The sequence below is a fragment of the Panthera onca genome, chromosome B4 (genome assembly GCF_046562875.1).
Source record: "Panthera onca isolate mPanOnc1 chromosome B4, mPanOnc1 haplotype 2, whole genome shotgun sequence".
Taxonomy (NCBI): Eukaryota; Metazoa; Chordata; class Mammalia; order Carnivora; family Felidae; genus Panthera; species Panthera onca.
The window spans coordinates 120,284,320-120,299,357 of record NC_138345.1 but is presented as its reverse complement, the minus strand read 5'-3'; the positions used below and the strand labels follow the sequence as shown (position 1 = coordinate 120,299,357).

Below are 15,038 nucleotides of genomic sequence, written 5' to 3'. Positions count from 1 at the left end.
CTAGCATAGCATCAAGTGTTGTTTTCCTCTACTGTCATGTCTTTGTAAACCTTTTGTTTTTGTAATTTTATTGTTAGGAATTAATATTTAGAGATAAACTTAGAAATACCAGAAAATTCAGTCATTTTTAAATTTGGTAAAACTGTACTGTTAGATGTTAAATTCAGTTTCTGTTCCTAAGTTTTCTTCTGCTATGATGCAACTTCATATATAAGCTACACTATAAAAAAGGGGCATCATAAAATATGATTTATATTATTTTTAAGATTATAGGTATAATTATTCCTACTGATAAATCATTTATTTATTCTTTCTACCAATACTTAAAGAGGATCTATTAGATATATAATTAAAATTAAGAATCTAGAAATGCCTTCTGAAAACAGTATGGTAGATGAGCAAATAGAAATCAAGGTAAAAAGTGAGTCTTAAGAGAGAGGCACAAAGTACTATATGCAACTTTAACGGAAATATAGACATTGAGACAGACAGAGGTGGTCTAAGTCCAGAGAAACTTATAAAGAAATAATGAAATAAAAGCACACAAACAACAGCATATCATATGTGATATAAAATGGATAGTTATTAAATCTGTTTGCTTGGACAGTGGCATGTATACCAAGGGAATATTTAAAGCAATCATTTAGAGAAGTTAAAGATACTTTAGACCTTAGAAACTTGACTGCAGTTTTTCCCACTATTTTTCAATACTACACTTTTTCTCCCTTTTTTGTTTTTCACCCATCTTTTGTTGTCTTATTTATTGCAGCCAGATTGTCTACATTCCTTCCTGACAGGTCACCCTCTTGTGCTTCGTTTTACATGTACATCTTACACAGGCAGCTTTAACTAGGCTAGTCTTCCCTGGTCTTTTTCATTTTTTAACTCCTTTAGGTCTTAAAATATATTGTTTTATTACAATAAAAGTTTTATGCCTTTAGTTCTACAGATTGCCATCTCTGTTTATTTTTAATTAATTATTATTACTTTTTTAAAAGTAGACTCCATGCCTAACAAAGGGCTGACCTCAGGAGTAGCATGCAGGTGCCCCCTAGATTGTCCTCTCTTTAAGCACAGAATCACCCTGATAGACTGAATTCTGAAGGCAGCGATTATACTTCTCTTATTCGCTGTTGTACCTTTAGCATCTGCCACAGTACTGTTGTATGTAGTAGTTGTTCAGAAACATTTTCAGCTGACTGGAGAAGAGATTTATATTACTTTGGCCTTCATAGAATACACAGGATATATAGGTTGCCCCAAATACACTTTTGGCAGATGACTCACACCCCAAAAATTTAAAGTAAAAACTTTTTTTCTGATAAATACGGTAGTTCTCTGATTTGCTTTTTAGTATATATAGATATAATTTATTGCCAGATGTCTCTTTGGTTTGTGGGTTACTTTTCATAGCTAACTTTACTCTTTGGTATTCTCCATTAAATGGATTGAGGATTACAATTTTAAGTGGGTTTTTTGGCAGTTAAACTAATTTGGATAAATTTGTAAATCGCTTGTCTTTTAGAGTGCTTGTTCTAATTGGTTTCATTTGATGTTTAATTATACAGTTCAGTCTTGTATAACTTTTGTACAATAGAGCTATCTCATTTTTGTTAATATTTTTAATATAAAAAAATTTAAAAATATTTATTAGAGTAGTAGTAATACCAGTGGTAGAGAGAATGAAGGAAATCATAAATGGTTAATTTATTTTAGAATTTAAGCAGTAGTATTATTCCAGTGTGAAATACAACTGTATTTTTTAAAAGTGCATCACAGCTAAATATTTTTATCATATCATTCCTTTCCTCTTCCTTCCCTTAAACTTGCTCCCTCCTATGTCCCCTGTGTACCCATTCCCTACAGCGATCCCTGCTGGCTGTGGTGGAGATTGGTGTGCTGTGAATTTCCTAATCAAGGAATCTAAGAAACCCTGGCAACTGACTACTTGCTTTCACCAGGAATAGGGACCTTTTGTCTGAATTTCCTGCCCTCAGGTAATACCTCTATTCCCCATCATTTTGGGTTTCTTTTTCTTTTTATAAATGCAAGCGCTTATTATGCCCCACATAAAGATACTTTGAGAGTATTTTCTAATTCTTACTGTATTAGTCATACTGATTCCCCCCCCCCCCCCCCCCCCCGCCCGCCCCGTGTAGCTGCAGGCTCATGCAATTCCTCTCTTAGAATGTCTTTTCTAATACATGAGGTTTAGCAATGCATTTAGAGTTATAGCCAAATCTTTCTGTTGTTAAAAGAAAGTTTTATAACTTATAGTTAGCTATTTGGAAATAGTAATTAGCATTTGATGTAGTCTTTCATGGGTGAGATTTCATAGTCTAATGTAATTAATGAGGTATGAAGGCTCTTTTGATAAAGAGAATGTTTTCACCACTTTTCTTATTGAAGAACTTAAGAGTTTATTTTGTGTACTTAATGTTAATTGTAATCTTTATCAAACAGGTTTAAGTAAGTCTCAGGAATAGCAGTGAAAATAGAATTCATTTCTGAGGAATGTAAGGGCTTGTCACCCCATTTATTCCTTCCCTTCTCACCTACCCGTTTTAAAAATTTATTATCAGGGAAAGTATGTTGTAAAACCAGATACATGGAAATGGCACTGAATTTCTTTCAAGTTGGACTCAATGAAAAATCTAGAAACATATCATTGAACACTTTTAGTGCCTGGGAAATTTATCCACAGAAATAATTTGAACCTATTCTAAAAGTCTAGTAAGAAATTAGTAATTAGAGATTAACCATGATTGAGGCTCCTGGCTGGCTCAGTCAGTGGAACACGTGATTCTTGATCTCAGGGTTGTGAGTTTGAGCCCCACGGTAGGTGTAGAGATTACTTAAAAATAAACAAAAAATCCTTGGGGCTCCTGAGTGGCTCAGTCGGTTGTGTCCAACTTCGGCTCAAGCCATGATCTCCTGGTCACAAGTTTGAGCCCTACATCAGGCTTTGTACTGACAGCTCAGAGCCTGGAGCCTGCTTCAGATTCTGTGTCTCTCTCTCTGCCCCTCCCCCACTCGTTCTCCCTTCTCTCTCTTAAAAGTAAATAAACATTAAAAAAATCCTTAAAAAAAAGATTAACCATAAGCAGAATTACCTAGTTACCTAGGAGTAATGTGATATTTGATAAATTTACTGGCCATATGTTGGCAATTGTATGGATATGATCAATTAAATATTGTTTTCTAATATTCTTGTTTACCTTGATTCTATGCTATCATATAGGTATCTGGATCTAAACCAAAATTGCCAAGGGAAAGATGTCAAGCTTTAACCTTAAATAGACTGTTACGGAAACCTTTGTGATTATCTCTAGGATATTGATAGTTAAGGATATTGTTTATAAAGGCATTCAAAGATGGTTCTGATTTTGTATATAGTTCTAGTAAATCCCCTAGGACCTTTGTTGCTGAAGTATAGTCATAGCTGTAGTCCTTTGCTTTTTTTAATAATGATTTTTTTTAAGTTTATTTATTTTGAGAGAGAGAGCCTGCAAGAGCAGAGGAAGGGCAGAGGTAGAGAGAGAATCCCAAGAAGGCTCTACGCTGTCAGTGCAGAGCCCAACATTGGACTTGAACTCATGAATCTTTTTTTTTTTTTTAATGTTTATTTATTTTTGAGAGAGAGACAGAGCACAAGCCAGGGAGGGGCAGAGAGAGAGGGAGACACAGAATATGAAGCAGTCTCCAGGCTCTGAGCTGTCAGCATAGAGCCCAATGCAGGGCTTAAGCTCACGAACTGTGAGATGATAACCAGAGCCAAAGTCGGATGCTTAACTGACTGAGCGACTCAGGCGTCCTCCAACTCATAAATCTTGAGATCGTGACTTGAGCTGAAGTCAAGAGTCAGAAGCTTAACTAACTGAGCCACTCACACACCCCCTTTGCTTTTCTTAGATTACACTTCTTTAACATACTTTTTTTGCCCTGATTTGTGCTTAGCTTATTGAAGATGAGGTGTTACGATTTACACCACATTGTTTATTCAAGTCACCTACCAAACTTAATTCCTTTTTTCTCTTTATATTCTCATTTTAATCATTTATGATGCCTTTTTATTTAAATAACTCATAGATTTATCTTCTGTATCCTGAATCTAGTACATAGTAGACTAATTGGCACAAAGTAGATACCAGTAAGACTCGAATGTCTCTTTTGTTATGACCCAGATTTAACTCAGCATTTCTTGCATTACTCTTGTAAATAAGAGTAATACTTCTGGTCTAATACTTCTTTATTCCATACTTGGCAATGTTACTAGACATATCTTTCCAAAACACTAATTTTATTATTTAATTTCTTGTTAAATTTTTAAAAAATATTTATTTGAATTCTAGTTGGTTAATATACAGTGCAATATTGGTTTCAGGAGTCGAATTCACTGATTCATTACTTATATATAACACCCAGTGCTCATCACAACATGTGCCCTCCTTAATACCCATCACCCATCTAGCCCATCCCTCACCTGCTTGTCTCCATCAACCCTCAGTTTATTCTCAATTCTTAAGAGTCTCTTATGGTTTGTTACCCTCTCTTTTTTTCTTTTATTCCCCCTTCCCATATGTTCATCTGCTTTGTTTCTTAAATTCCACATATGAGTGAAATCATATGGTATTTGTCTTTCTCTGATTGACTTATTTTGCTTTGCATAGTAGTACACTCTAGCTCCATTCCTATCCTTGGAAATGGCAAGATTTCATTCTTTTTTTTTTTTTAATGTTTATTTATTTATTTGAAGGGGGGAGGGGCAGAGAGGTGGCTGGGAGAGAGACAATCCCAAGCAATCTCTGTATTATCAGTGCAGAGCCTGACTTGGATCATGATCTTACAAACTGGGAGGTCATGACCTGAGCCAAAATCAAGAGTCAGACCCTCCACCGACTGAACCACCAATGTGCCCCAAGATTTCATTCTTTTTGATGACTAATGTTCTATTATACACACGCACACACACACACCATGCCTTCTTTATCCATTCAGCAGTTGATGGACATTTGGGCTCTTGCCATTATCTGGCTGTTGTTATTAATGCTGCTGTAAACATTAAGGGGCACGTACCCCTTCAAATCTGTATTTTTGTATCTTTTTGGTAAATACCTAGTAGTGTAATTGCTGTGTCATAGTGTAGTTCTATTTTAGCTTTTTGAGGAATGTTCATACTGTTTTCCAGAGTGGCTACACCAGTTTGCATTCCTACCAACAGTGCAAGAGGGTTCCCCTTTTTCCACATCCTTACCAATACCTGTTGTTTCTTGTACTGTTAATGTTAACAATTCTGGCAGGTGTGAGGTGGTATCTCATTGTGATTTTGATTTGTATTTCCCTGATAATGAGTGAAGTTGAGCATCTTTTCAATGTTTTCTTTAGAAAGTGTCTATTCATGTCTTCTGCCCATTTGTCCCTGGATTATTTGGGTTTTTTTGGGTTTTTAGTTTGAAGTTTTTATAGATTTTGGATACTAACCTTTATCAGCTATGTCATTTGCAAATACGTTCTTCCATTCTGCAGGCTGCCTTTTAGTTTTGTTGATTGTTTCCTTCACTGTGCAGAAACTTTTTATCTTGATGAAGTCCCAATAGTTTATTTTTGCTTTTGTTTCCTTTGCCTCTGTCCACTTGTCTAGTAAGAAGTTTCTGTGGCCAATGTCAAAGAGGTTGCTGCCTGTGTTCTATAGGATTTATTGGTTTCCTGGCTCACATTTAGGTCTTCAATCCATTTTGAATTTATTTTATTTTATTAAAAAAAATTTTTTAATGTTTATTTTTGAGAGAGAGAGAGAACATGAGTGGGGAGGGGCAGAGAGAGAGGGAGACACAGAATCTGAATCAGGCTCCAGGCTCTGAGCTGTCTGCACAGAGCCTGACATGGGATTCGAACTCATGAACTGTGAGATCATGACCTGAGCGGAAGTTGGATGCTTAACCCACTGAGCCACCCAGGTGCCCCTTGAATTATTTTTGTGTATGGTGTAAGAAAGTGGTCCAGTTTCATTTGTCTGCATGTCACTGTCCAGTTTTCCCAACAACATTTGTTGAAGAGACTGTTTTTCATTGGATATTCTTTCCTGCTTTGTTGAAGAATAGTTGACCATATAGTTAGTCGTGGGTCCATTTCTGGGTTTTCTGTTCTGTTCCATTGATCTGTGTGTCTGTTTCTGTGGCAGTACCATACTGTGTTGATTACTACAGCTTTGTAATATAGCTTGAAATCTGGAATCATGAAGCCTCCAGTTTTGTTTTCTTTTTCAGGATCATTTTGGCTATTCAGGGTCTTTTGGTTCTACACAAATTTTAGGATTGTTCTGGCTCTGTGAAAACTGCTGGTGGTATTTTGATAGGGATTGCATTAAATGTGTAGATTGTTTGGGGGTAGTATAGACATTTTAATAATGTTTGTTCTTCCAATTCATAAGCATGGAATGTTTTTCCATTTCTTAGTGTCCTCTTTAATTTCTTTCCTGAGTGTTCTGTAGTTTTTAGGTAATAGGTCTTTCACCTTTTTGGTTAGGTTTATTGCAGGGTATCTTATTGTTTTTGGTGCAATTCCAAGTGTGATCAATTCCTTGATTTCTTTTTCTGCTGCTTTGTTATTGGTGTACAGAAATATAACTGATTTCTGTACATTGATTTTATATCCTGTGACTTTGCTGAATTCATGTATTCTAGCAATTTTTTTGAGTTTTCCATATAGAGTATCATTTTATCTGCAAATGGTGAAAGTTTGACTTCTTCCTTGCCATTGTGGATACCTTTTATTTCTTTTAGTTGTCTGATTGCTGAGGCTAAGACTTCCAGTACTATAATAAATAGTAATGGTGAGAGTGGACATCCTCGTCTTGTTTTTGACCATAGAGGAAAGGCTCTCAGTTTTTCCCCATTGAGAATATTAGCTGTGGCTCTTTCATATGTGGCCTTTATGATGTTGAGGTATGTTCCATCTATCCCTACTTTGTTGACGGTTTTTGTCAAGAATGGATGCTGTATTTTGTCAGAATCTTTTTATCCATCTATTGACAGGATCAATGGTTCTTATCCTTTCTTTTATTAATGTGGTGTATCAGTTGATTGATTTGCAGATATTGAACCAGCTCTGCAGCCCAGGAATAAATTCCACTTGATTTTGGTGAATACTTTTAATGTACTTTTGAATTTGATTTGCTAGTATCTTGTTGAGAATTTTTGCATCCATGTTCATCAGGGATATTGGCCTGTAATTCTCTGTTTTAGTTGGTTCTTTGTCCGATTTTGGAATCAAGGTGATGCTGATCTCGTAGAATGAGTTTGGACGTTTTCCTTCCATTTCTATTTTTTGGAACAGTTTGAGAAGAATAGGTATTAACTCTTCTTTAAATGTCTGGCAAAATTCCCCTGGGAAGCCATCGGTCCCAGGGTTTTTGTTTGTTGGGAGATTTTTGAATATTGACTCAGTTTCTTCGCTGGTTATCTGTTCAAAGTTTTTATTTCTTCCTGTTTCAGTTTGGTAGTGTTTAAGTGTCTAGGAATTTGTCCATTTCTTCCAGATTGTCCAGTTTGTTGGCATATAACTTTTCATAGTGTTCTCTTATAATAACTATATTTCTGTGGTATTGGTTGTTATCTCCCCTTTCATTCATGGTTTTAATTATTTGGGTCCTTTCTCTTTTGTTTTTTGATAAGTCTGGCTAGGGGTTTACCAATTTTATTAACTCTTTTGAAGAACCAGCTCTTAGTTTTGTTGATCTCTTATACTGTTTTTGTTTGTTTGTTTTTATATCATTTATTTCTGCTCTAATCTTTATTATTCCCCTTCTGCTAGCTTTATGCTTTATTTGCTTTCCTTTTCTAGCTCCTTTAGGTGTAAGGTCAGTTTGTGTATTTGAGACTTTTCTTGCCTATATTGCAATATACTTTCCTCTTAGGGGGAAGCAGCCTTTGCTGCATCCCAAAGGTTTTGGACCATCTTGTTTTCATTTTCATATGCTTCCATCTATTTTATATTTCTTTTTTAATTTCCTGGTTAATCCGCTCATTCTTTAGTAGTATGTTCTTTAATCTCCATGTATTTATGGTCTTTCCAAATTTTTTCTTGTGCTTGAGTTCAAGTTTCATAGTGTTGTGGTCTGAAAATATGTACGGTATGAGCTCAATCTTTTTGTATGTGTTGAGACCTGATTTGTGACACAGTATGTGATATATTCTGGATAATGGTCCATGTGCATTTGAGAAGAATGTATATTCTGCTGCTTTAGGATGAAATGTTCTGAATATATCTGTTAAGTCCATCTAGTCCAATGTGTCATTCAGAGCCATTGCTTCCTTGTTGATTTTCTGCTTAGATGATCTGTCCATTTCTGTAAGTGGGGTATTAAAGTCCCTTACTATTATTGTATTATTAACAATGAGTTAGTTTATGTTTGTTATTAATTGATTTATATATTTGGGTACTTCCAAGTTGGGGGCATAAATATTTACAATCATTAGATCTTCTTGATGGATAGACCCCTTATTTATGATGTAATGCCCTTCTTCATCTCTTGTTATAATCATTGGTTTAAAATCTCATTTTTCTGATATAAGATGGCTATTCCAGATTTCTTTTGATGTCCATTATCATGATAGATGGTTCTTCATCCCTCACTTTCCATCTGCAGGTGTTTTTGGATCCAAAATGAGTTTTGTAGGGGCACCTGGGTGGCTCAGTCGGTTAAGCATCTGACTTCACCTCAGGCCATGATCTCTCAGTCCATGAGTTTGAGCCCCTCGTTGGGCTCTATGCTGACAGCTCGGAGCCTGGAGCCTGCTTCAGATTCTATCTCCTTCTCTCTTTGTCCCTCCCCCACTTGCACTCTGTCTTTCTCTCTCTCAAAAATAAATAAACATTAAAAAAATAAATGAGTTTTGTAGGCAGCGTATAGATGGATCTTGTTTTTTGTTTTTTGTTTTTTTTTTAATCCATTCTGACACCCTGTGTTTTTTGATTGGAGCATTTAGCCCATTTACATTCAGAGTGATAATTTAAAGATATGAATTTAGTGCTATTGTGTTACCTGCAAAGTTGGTTCTGGTGATGTTCTCTGTTCCTTTCTAATCTTTGTTCCTTTTGGTCTTTTTTCCCCCCAACTCAAAGTGTCCCCCTTAAAGTTTCCCTTAATATTTCTTGCAGGGCTGGTTTAGTGGTCATGAACTCTTTTAGGTTTTTTTTGTTGTTTGTCTGGGAAACTCTTTATCTCTCTTTCTATTCTGATTTCTATGCCTTGTTGGATAAGGTATTCTTGGCTGCATATTATTCCCATTCAGCAGTTGAATATATCCTGCCTTTCTCTTCTGGCCTGCTGAGTTTCTGTGGACAGATCTACTGACCTGATCTGTCTTCGTTTGTAGGTGAAGGACTTATTTTTCCCTTGCTGCTGTCAGGATTTCTTCCTTCTCTGTATTGTATGAATTTGACTATGATATGCCTTGGCCTTGGCTGGCTTTTATTGAATTTAATGGGAGTTCTTTGTGCTTCTTGGATTTTGATGTCTTTGTCTTTCCCCAGATTATGGATGTTTTCAGCTATAATTTGTTCAAATAAACCTTCTGCCCCTTTTTCTCTCTCTCTTCATTTTCTGGGACTCTTATGATGCAAATATTAATTATGTTTTATAAGTTGCTGAGTTCTCTAAATTCACCTTTGTAATCTATTACCTTTGTTTCTCTCGTATTTCCAGCTTCATTATTTTCCATAGTTTTATCTTTATCACTGATTTACTCCTCTGCTTCATCCGTCTTTGTTCTTGTGGCATCTATTCGAGTTTGCATCTCAGTTATAACATTTTTAATTGACTAGATTTTAGTTTTTTTATGTTTGCAGTAAGGGATTCTCTAGTGTCTCCTATGTTTTTTTCCAAGCCCAGCTAGAATCCTTATAATTGTTGTTTTATTCTAGTTCAGACATCTTACTTACATTTCTACTGATTACATCTCTGGCTGCCATTTCTTCCTGTTCTTTCTTTTGTGGTGAATTCGCCATCTTGTTATTTTGGAGGTCAAAAAAATAAAATAAAAAATAAAATAAATTTAAAAATTAAAAAAGAATAAAGGAAGTAGATCCTGGATGTGTTTTGGTCTTCTTGTTAAGAGAAGCTTGATAGGAAAAAAAACCCAAAAAGGATAATAAAATTTAAAGTAATTAAAATTAAAATTACTCTTTCTGTATACAAAACAAAAAACAAAAATAAAACAAACTCAAAAGAAGTTAGATCCAGTTTCCCCAAGAGCTGACGCTTTGCAGCACTCTGATCAGTAGGCTTGGTGCCTCTGAGAGGCTTGTGCTGGTCATCTGAGGGAAGGGGCCTGCTGCTCTGATTCTCTGGTGCACTTGCCCAAGTGGAGATGGCGTCTGCAGGATGCAGGTGGGCAGAGCTTGGTGTAAGTGGTTCTGGTCTTCATTTGGTGGTGCTGTTTTTGTCTCACTGAGGCCCACCACTGCTGGTTGACGAGGGGTAAATATTGCTTTGCCCCACTCTCCCATCTTTAGATAAGGAAGCCCATGCCTAGCACTCCCTAGGAAGCCTTCAAAGATGAACAAATTATTGCCCCCCTGTGTCCCCGGCTTCCATCAGATTTCTGCCCTCACCTTTTGTCTGAGCTCTCCACCTGTCAGCACTCCTGTGTTTTATCTCCTGTGAGGCTGGGTTTCAAAACTACACTTCAGTGAATCCAGTGGAACAGACCCACGCTGATCCTTTGGGGGAGGGTCTTGCGGCGCTGTATCCTGTGCTGGCTTATCCCAGAAAACAGTTGTGCCACAGCACAGTGTTTGGATTTCATGGTAAGTTGTAAAACACAGCCAGTGCCAGGGTTTGCTGCTCTCAACCTGTGTCTTTGTTCCCATGCCAGTGAATGGGGTAGCTTGATGGTGCCAGCAGGGTCCTTTGAGTGCAGAGAGGCTATATCACCTCTACCAAATGCACTCTAAGCAGGGGAACCGCTGCTTCTCCTGCACTCAGGAGATCCTGAGACTGCCTAGCCAGCTTCTAGGGCTCCACCCTCTTTCCCCCAAGCAGTGTTAGGCGTGACCCTGGCAACAGCACTAACTTCTCAAACTTCATACTCTGCTCTCGACTGTTTATAAAAATTGGTAGTATTTAAACCCTCCCCTTTTTCCCAGTCAATGGTTTTGGGGAACAGTTTTCGTGTGCAGGTCCCTGTACATGTTTTCACTTTTTTATTTTTATTTTTATTTTCTTTTTCTCTCTTATTCTCTCTCACTCCTCTCTCTGCGATCTGGGCTGTCTCCTCTGCTGCGGCTGTGGCACTTTTCTCCCCCAAATCAACTCTCTGCAACGCCTACCTTCCATGGGTCATTTTTTCTGCTTGTAGACTTGCAACTTTGTTCTCTAAGACCTCTGATTGATTTCTTGGGTATTCAGAATGATTTGATATTTATCTAGCTGTGTTCAAGGTAGGAGGCAAGCTTAGGGTCACCCTACTCCTCCACAATCTTAACTTTCTCCTCAAAGTCTCTCATTTTTTTAATTGAAATATAATTGACACAATATTCCATTAATTTTAGGTGTACATCATAGTGAAATTTTATACGGTTCATTTTAAAACGATCCCACAATAAGTCATCATCTATCACCATACAAAATTGTTACAATATTGTTGGCTATAGTACTTATGGTGTGCATTACATCCCCATGGCTTACTTATGTTGTAACTGGAAATATGTACCTCTTAAAATCCTTCACCTATTTTGCCCAGCCCCCAACCCCCTCTCCAGTCTGGTAGCTTGCTTCCTACATCTGTGAGTCTCTTTCTTTTTTGTTTGTTCATTTGCTTTGCTTTTTAGATTCTACATATAAGTCAAGTCCTATGGTATTTGTCTTTGACTTCTTGTAACATAAAACCCTCTAGGTCTATCCATGTTTTAAATGTCAAGATTTCATTCTTTTTTATGGCTGAGTAATATTCCATTGTGTATATATACACCACATCTTGTTTATCCATTCATCTATTGATGGACAGTTAGATTGCTTCCTTCCCTTGGCTAATGCTACAGTGAACATAGATGTGCATATATCTCTTTGAATTGGTGGTTGTTGGTTTTCTTGGATAAATACCTAGAAATTTAATTGATGGATTGTGTGGTAGCTCTAATTTTAATTTTTTGAGGTGCCTCCATATTGTTTTACATAGTGGCTGCACCACTTTACATACCTACCAACAGTGTATGAAGGTTCCCTTTTCTTCACATCCTTGCCAACACCTGTTATTTTTTGATAATAGCCATTCTGACTGGTATGAAGTGATATCTCCTTGTGCTTTTGCTTTGTATTTCCCTGATGATTATTGATGTTGAGCATCTTTTCATGTGTCTGTTGGCCATTTGTATGTCTTCCTTAGGAGAATATTCAGATCCTTTCCTCATTTTTAAGTAGGTTTTTTTTTAAATGTATGTATTAAGTTGTGTAAGTTCATTGTATATTTTGGATATTAATCCCTTATCAGATGTATAATTTGTAAATGTCTTCTTCCATTCAGTTAGGTTGTTTTTTATTTTGTTTAGGGTTTCTTCTGCTGTGCAAAAGCTGGTAGCTTGATATGATGCCATATATTCATTTTACCTTTTGTTGCCCTTGCCTGAGAAGACTGGTTCAAAAAAATATGAGTCAGACCAATGTTAAAAGGCTTATCATCTGTTTTCTTTTCCCCCCTAGGGATTTCATGGTTTCTGGCCTCACATTCAAATCCTTAATTCATTTTGAGTTTGTTTTTGTGGTCCAGTTTAATTTTTTTGCATATGGCTGTCCAATTTTCCCAATACCATTTATTGAAGAGACTATTTTTCCCCATTGTATATTCTTGCTTTCTTTGTTATAGATAGATTGAACATGTATGTGTGGGTTTATTTCTGAGCTCTCTTTTCTGTTTCACTGATATATGTGTCTGCGTTTTTATGCCAGTACTATACTGTTTTGATTACTGCAGCTTTGTAGTATTTGAAATCAGGAAGTGTGATAATCTCTAGCTTTGTTTTTTCTCAAGATTGTTTTGGCTGTTCAGGGTCTTTTCGTGGATCCATGCAAGTTTTGGGATTCTTTGTTTTAGTTCTGTGAAAAATTCCATTGGTGTTTTGATGGGGATTGCGTTGAATCTATAGATTGCTTTGGGTAATACGGACATTTAAACACTATTAATTCTTCAATTCCATGAGCACAGAATATCTTTCCATTTATTTTTGCTGTCTTCAATTTCTTTCATCAATGTTTTACAGAATGTAGGTCTTTCATTCCCTAATAAAATTTATTCCTAGATATTTTATTCTTTTTGGTGCAGTTGTAAATGGGATTGTTTTCTTAATTTCTTTCTGATAGTTCATTATTAGTGCAACCTATTTCTGTATGTTAATTTTCATTTATTAGTTTGTATTAGTAGGTTTTTTTTTTTTTTGTGGAATCTGTAGGGTTTTCTTTTTTTTTTTTTTTTAATTTTTTTTTAACGTTTATTTATTTTTGAGACAGAGAGAGAGCATGAACAGGGGAGGGGCAGAGAGAGAGGGAGACACAGAATCGGAAGCAGGCTCCAGGCTCTGAGCCATCGGCCCAGAGCCCGACGCGGGGCTCGAACTCACATACCGTGAGATCGTGACCTGAGCTGAAGTCGGACGCTCAACCGACTGAGCCACCCAGGCGCCCCTGTAGGGTTTTCTATATATTGTATTATGTCATCTACAAATTGACAATTTTATTTCTTCCTTTCCAATTCTTCTTAACTAACTACTGTGGCTAGGACTTTGAATACTATGTTGAATAAAAGTGGTGAGAGTGGGCATCATTGTCTTAGAGGAAATTCCTTCAGCTTTTCACTTTTCAGTATGATGTTAGCTGTGGATTTGTCATAGGGCCTGTATTATGTTGAGGGGTAGATTTCTTCTATAACCACTTTGTTGAGGGTTTTTATCATAAATAGATGTTGAATTTTGTCACATGCTTTTTCTGCATCTATTTAGATGATCATATGATTTTTATCCTTTGTTTTGTTAATGTAGTGTATTGGGTAAAGATTGGTAAAATATTTTTAATGGCTCATGTTCAAGCTTTTTAAAAAATAAATTTGTTTATAACAGAATTTTTTTGTTCAAAGAAATTTTAAAATAGAACAACTGCATAAGGTAGGCAAAGTAGGGCTCCACTTGTTCTGTTAACAGAACAAGGATCAGGCTATGCTCATAAATTATCTTTTAGTAATTTAGTTGAATCAGTAACTAGGGCAATCAGCTATTATACCTTTTCCCTTTTTATTTGTTCTCACAGCTATGTTGAATCATGAGTAATCTCCTTAGGAGCACTGTGAGAACAATACTGATGTATAGGATGAAACTCACATTCCTCAGCATCCGATACAAGAGTCCTTCTTGATCTGGCCTTCAGTCCATCTTTCAAAGGCATACTATTTCTTCACAAACTGCATGATGCCTTGTATTTCAACCATGCCTACTTATGTGATCCTATAACTGTGAACATGGCAGTTGGCTGTTCCTAAAATGTCCTCTTCTCTCCTGTTCACCTGGAAGAAACATTACTCTTAAAAAACACAGCTCAAGTTCTTTCTTCTCCATGAAGCCTTCCCAAAACAGTATTTTTGACAAATGATTATCACTTCTTTGGTACCTCCATCTTATTCTATTTTCATTTTTTTAAACAATTTTTTTTAACATGTATTTATTTTTTGAGAGACACAGAGAGACAGAGCATGAGCAGAGGAGGGGCAGAGAGAGAGAGAGGGAGTCACAGAATCCAAAGCAGGCTCCAGGCTCTGGGCTGTCAGCACAGAGCCCGACGCGGGGTTCGAACTCACTAGCCGTGAGATCGTGACCTGAGCTGAAGTCGGACGCTTAACTGACTGAGCCACCCAGGTGCCCCTATTTTCATTTTTAGTGTAATATCTGTCACACAGTGTTTGGCACATAGTAAAACTGTAAGGACTGCCATGACTTGCTTATGTGCTTATCTCTAATAACTGTGAGGTTTTTGAAAGTTGTAATTATGTCTTGTT

General features: G+C 36.6%; 1 protein-coding gene across 2 annotated transcripts in view; it reads left to right on the top strand.

Annotated features, from left to right (window-relative positions):
• The window catches only part of BLTP3B (bridge-like lipid transfer protein family member 3B), a 112,577-nt gene that overhangs the window by 11,162 nt on the left and 86,377 nt on the right, over positions 1-15,038 (top strand). The window contains exon 2 of one of the 2 annotated variants that reach the window (XM_078449566.2): positions 1,867-1,997. The exons of the other annotated variant lie outside the window; for it this stretch is intronic. The gene's annotated coding sequence lies outside the window, so the exon portion shown is untranslated. The remainder of the gene's footprint in view (positions 1-1,866; positions 1,998-15,038) is intronic. 2 annotated transcript variants of the gene reach the window in all.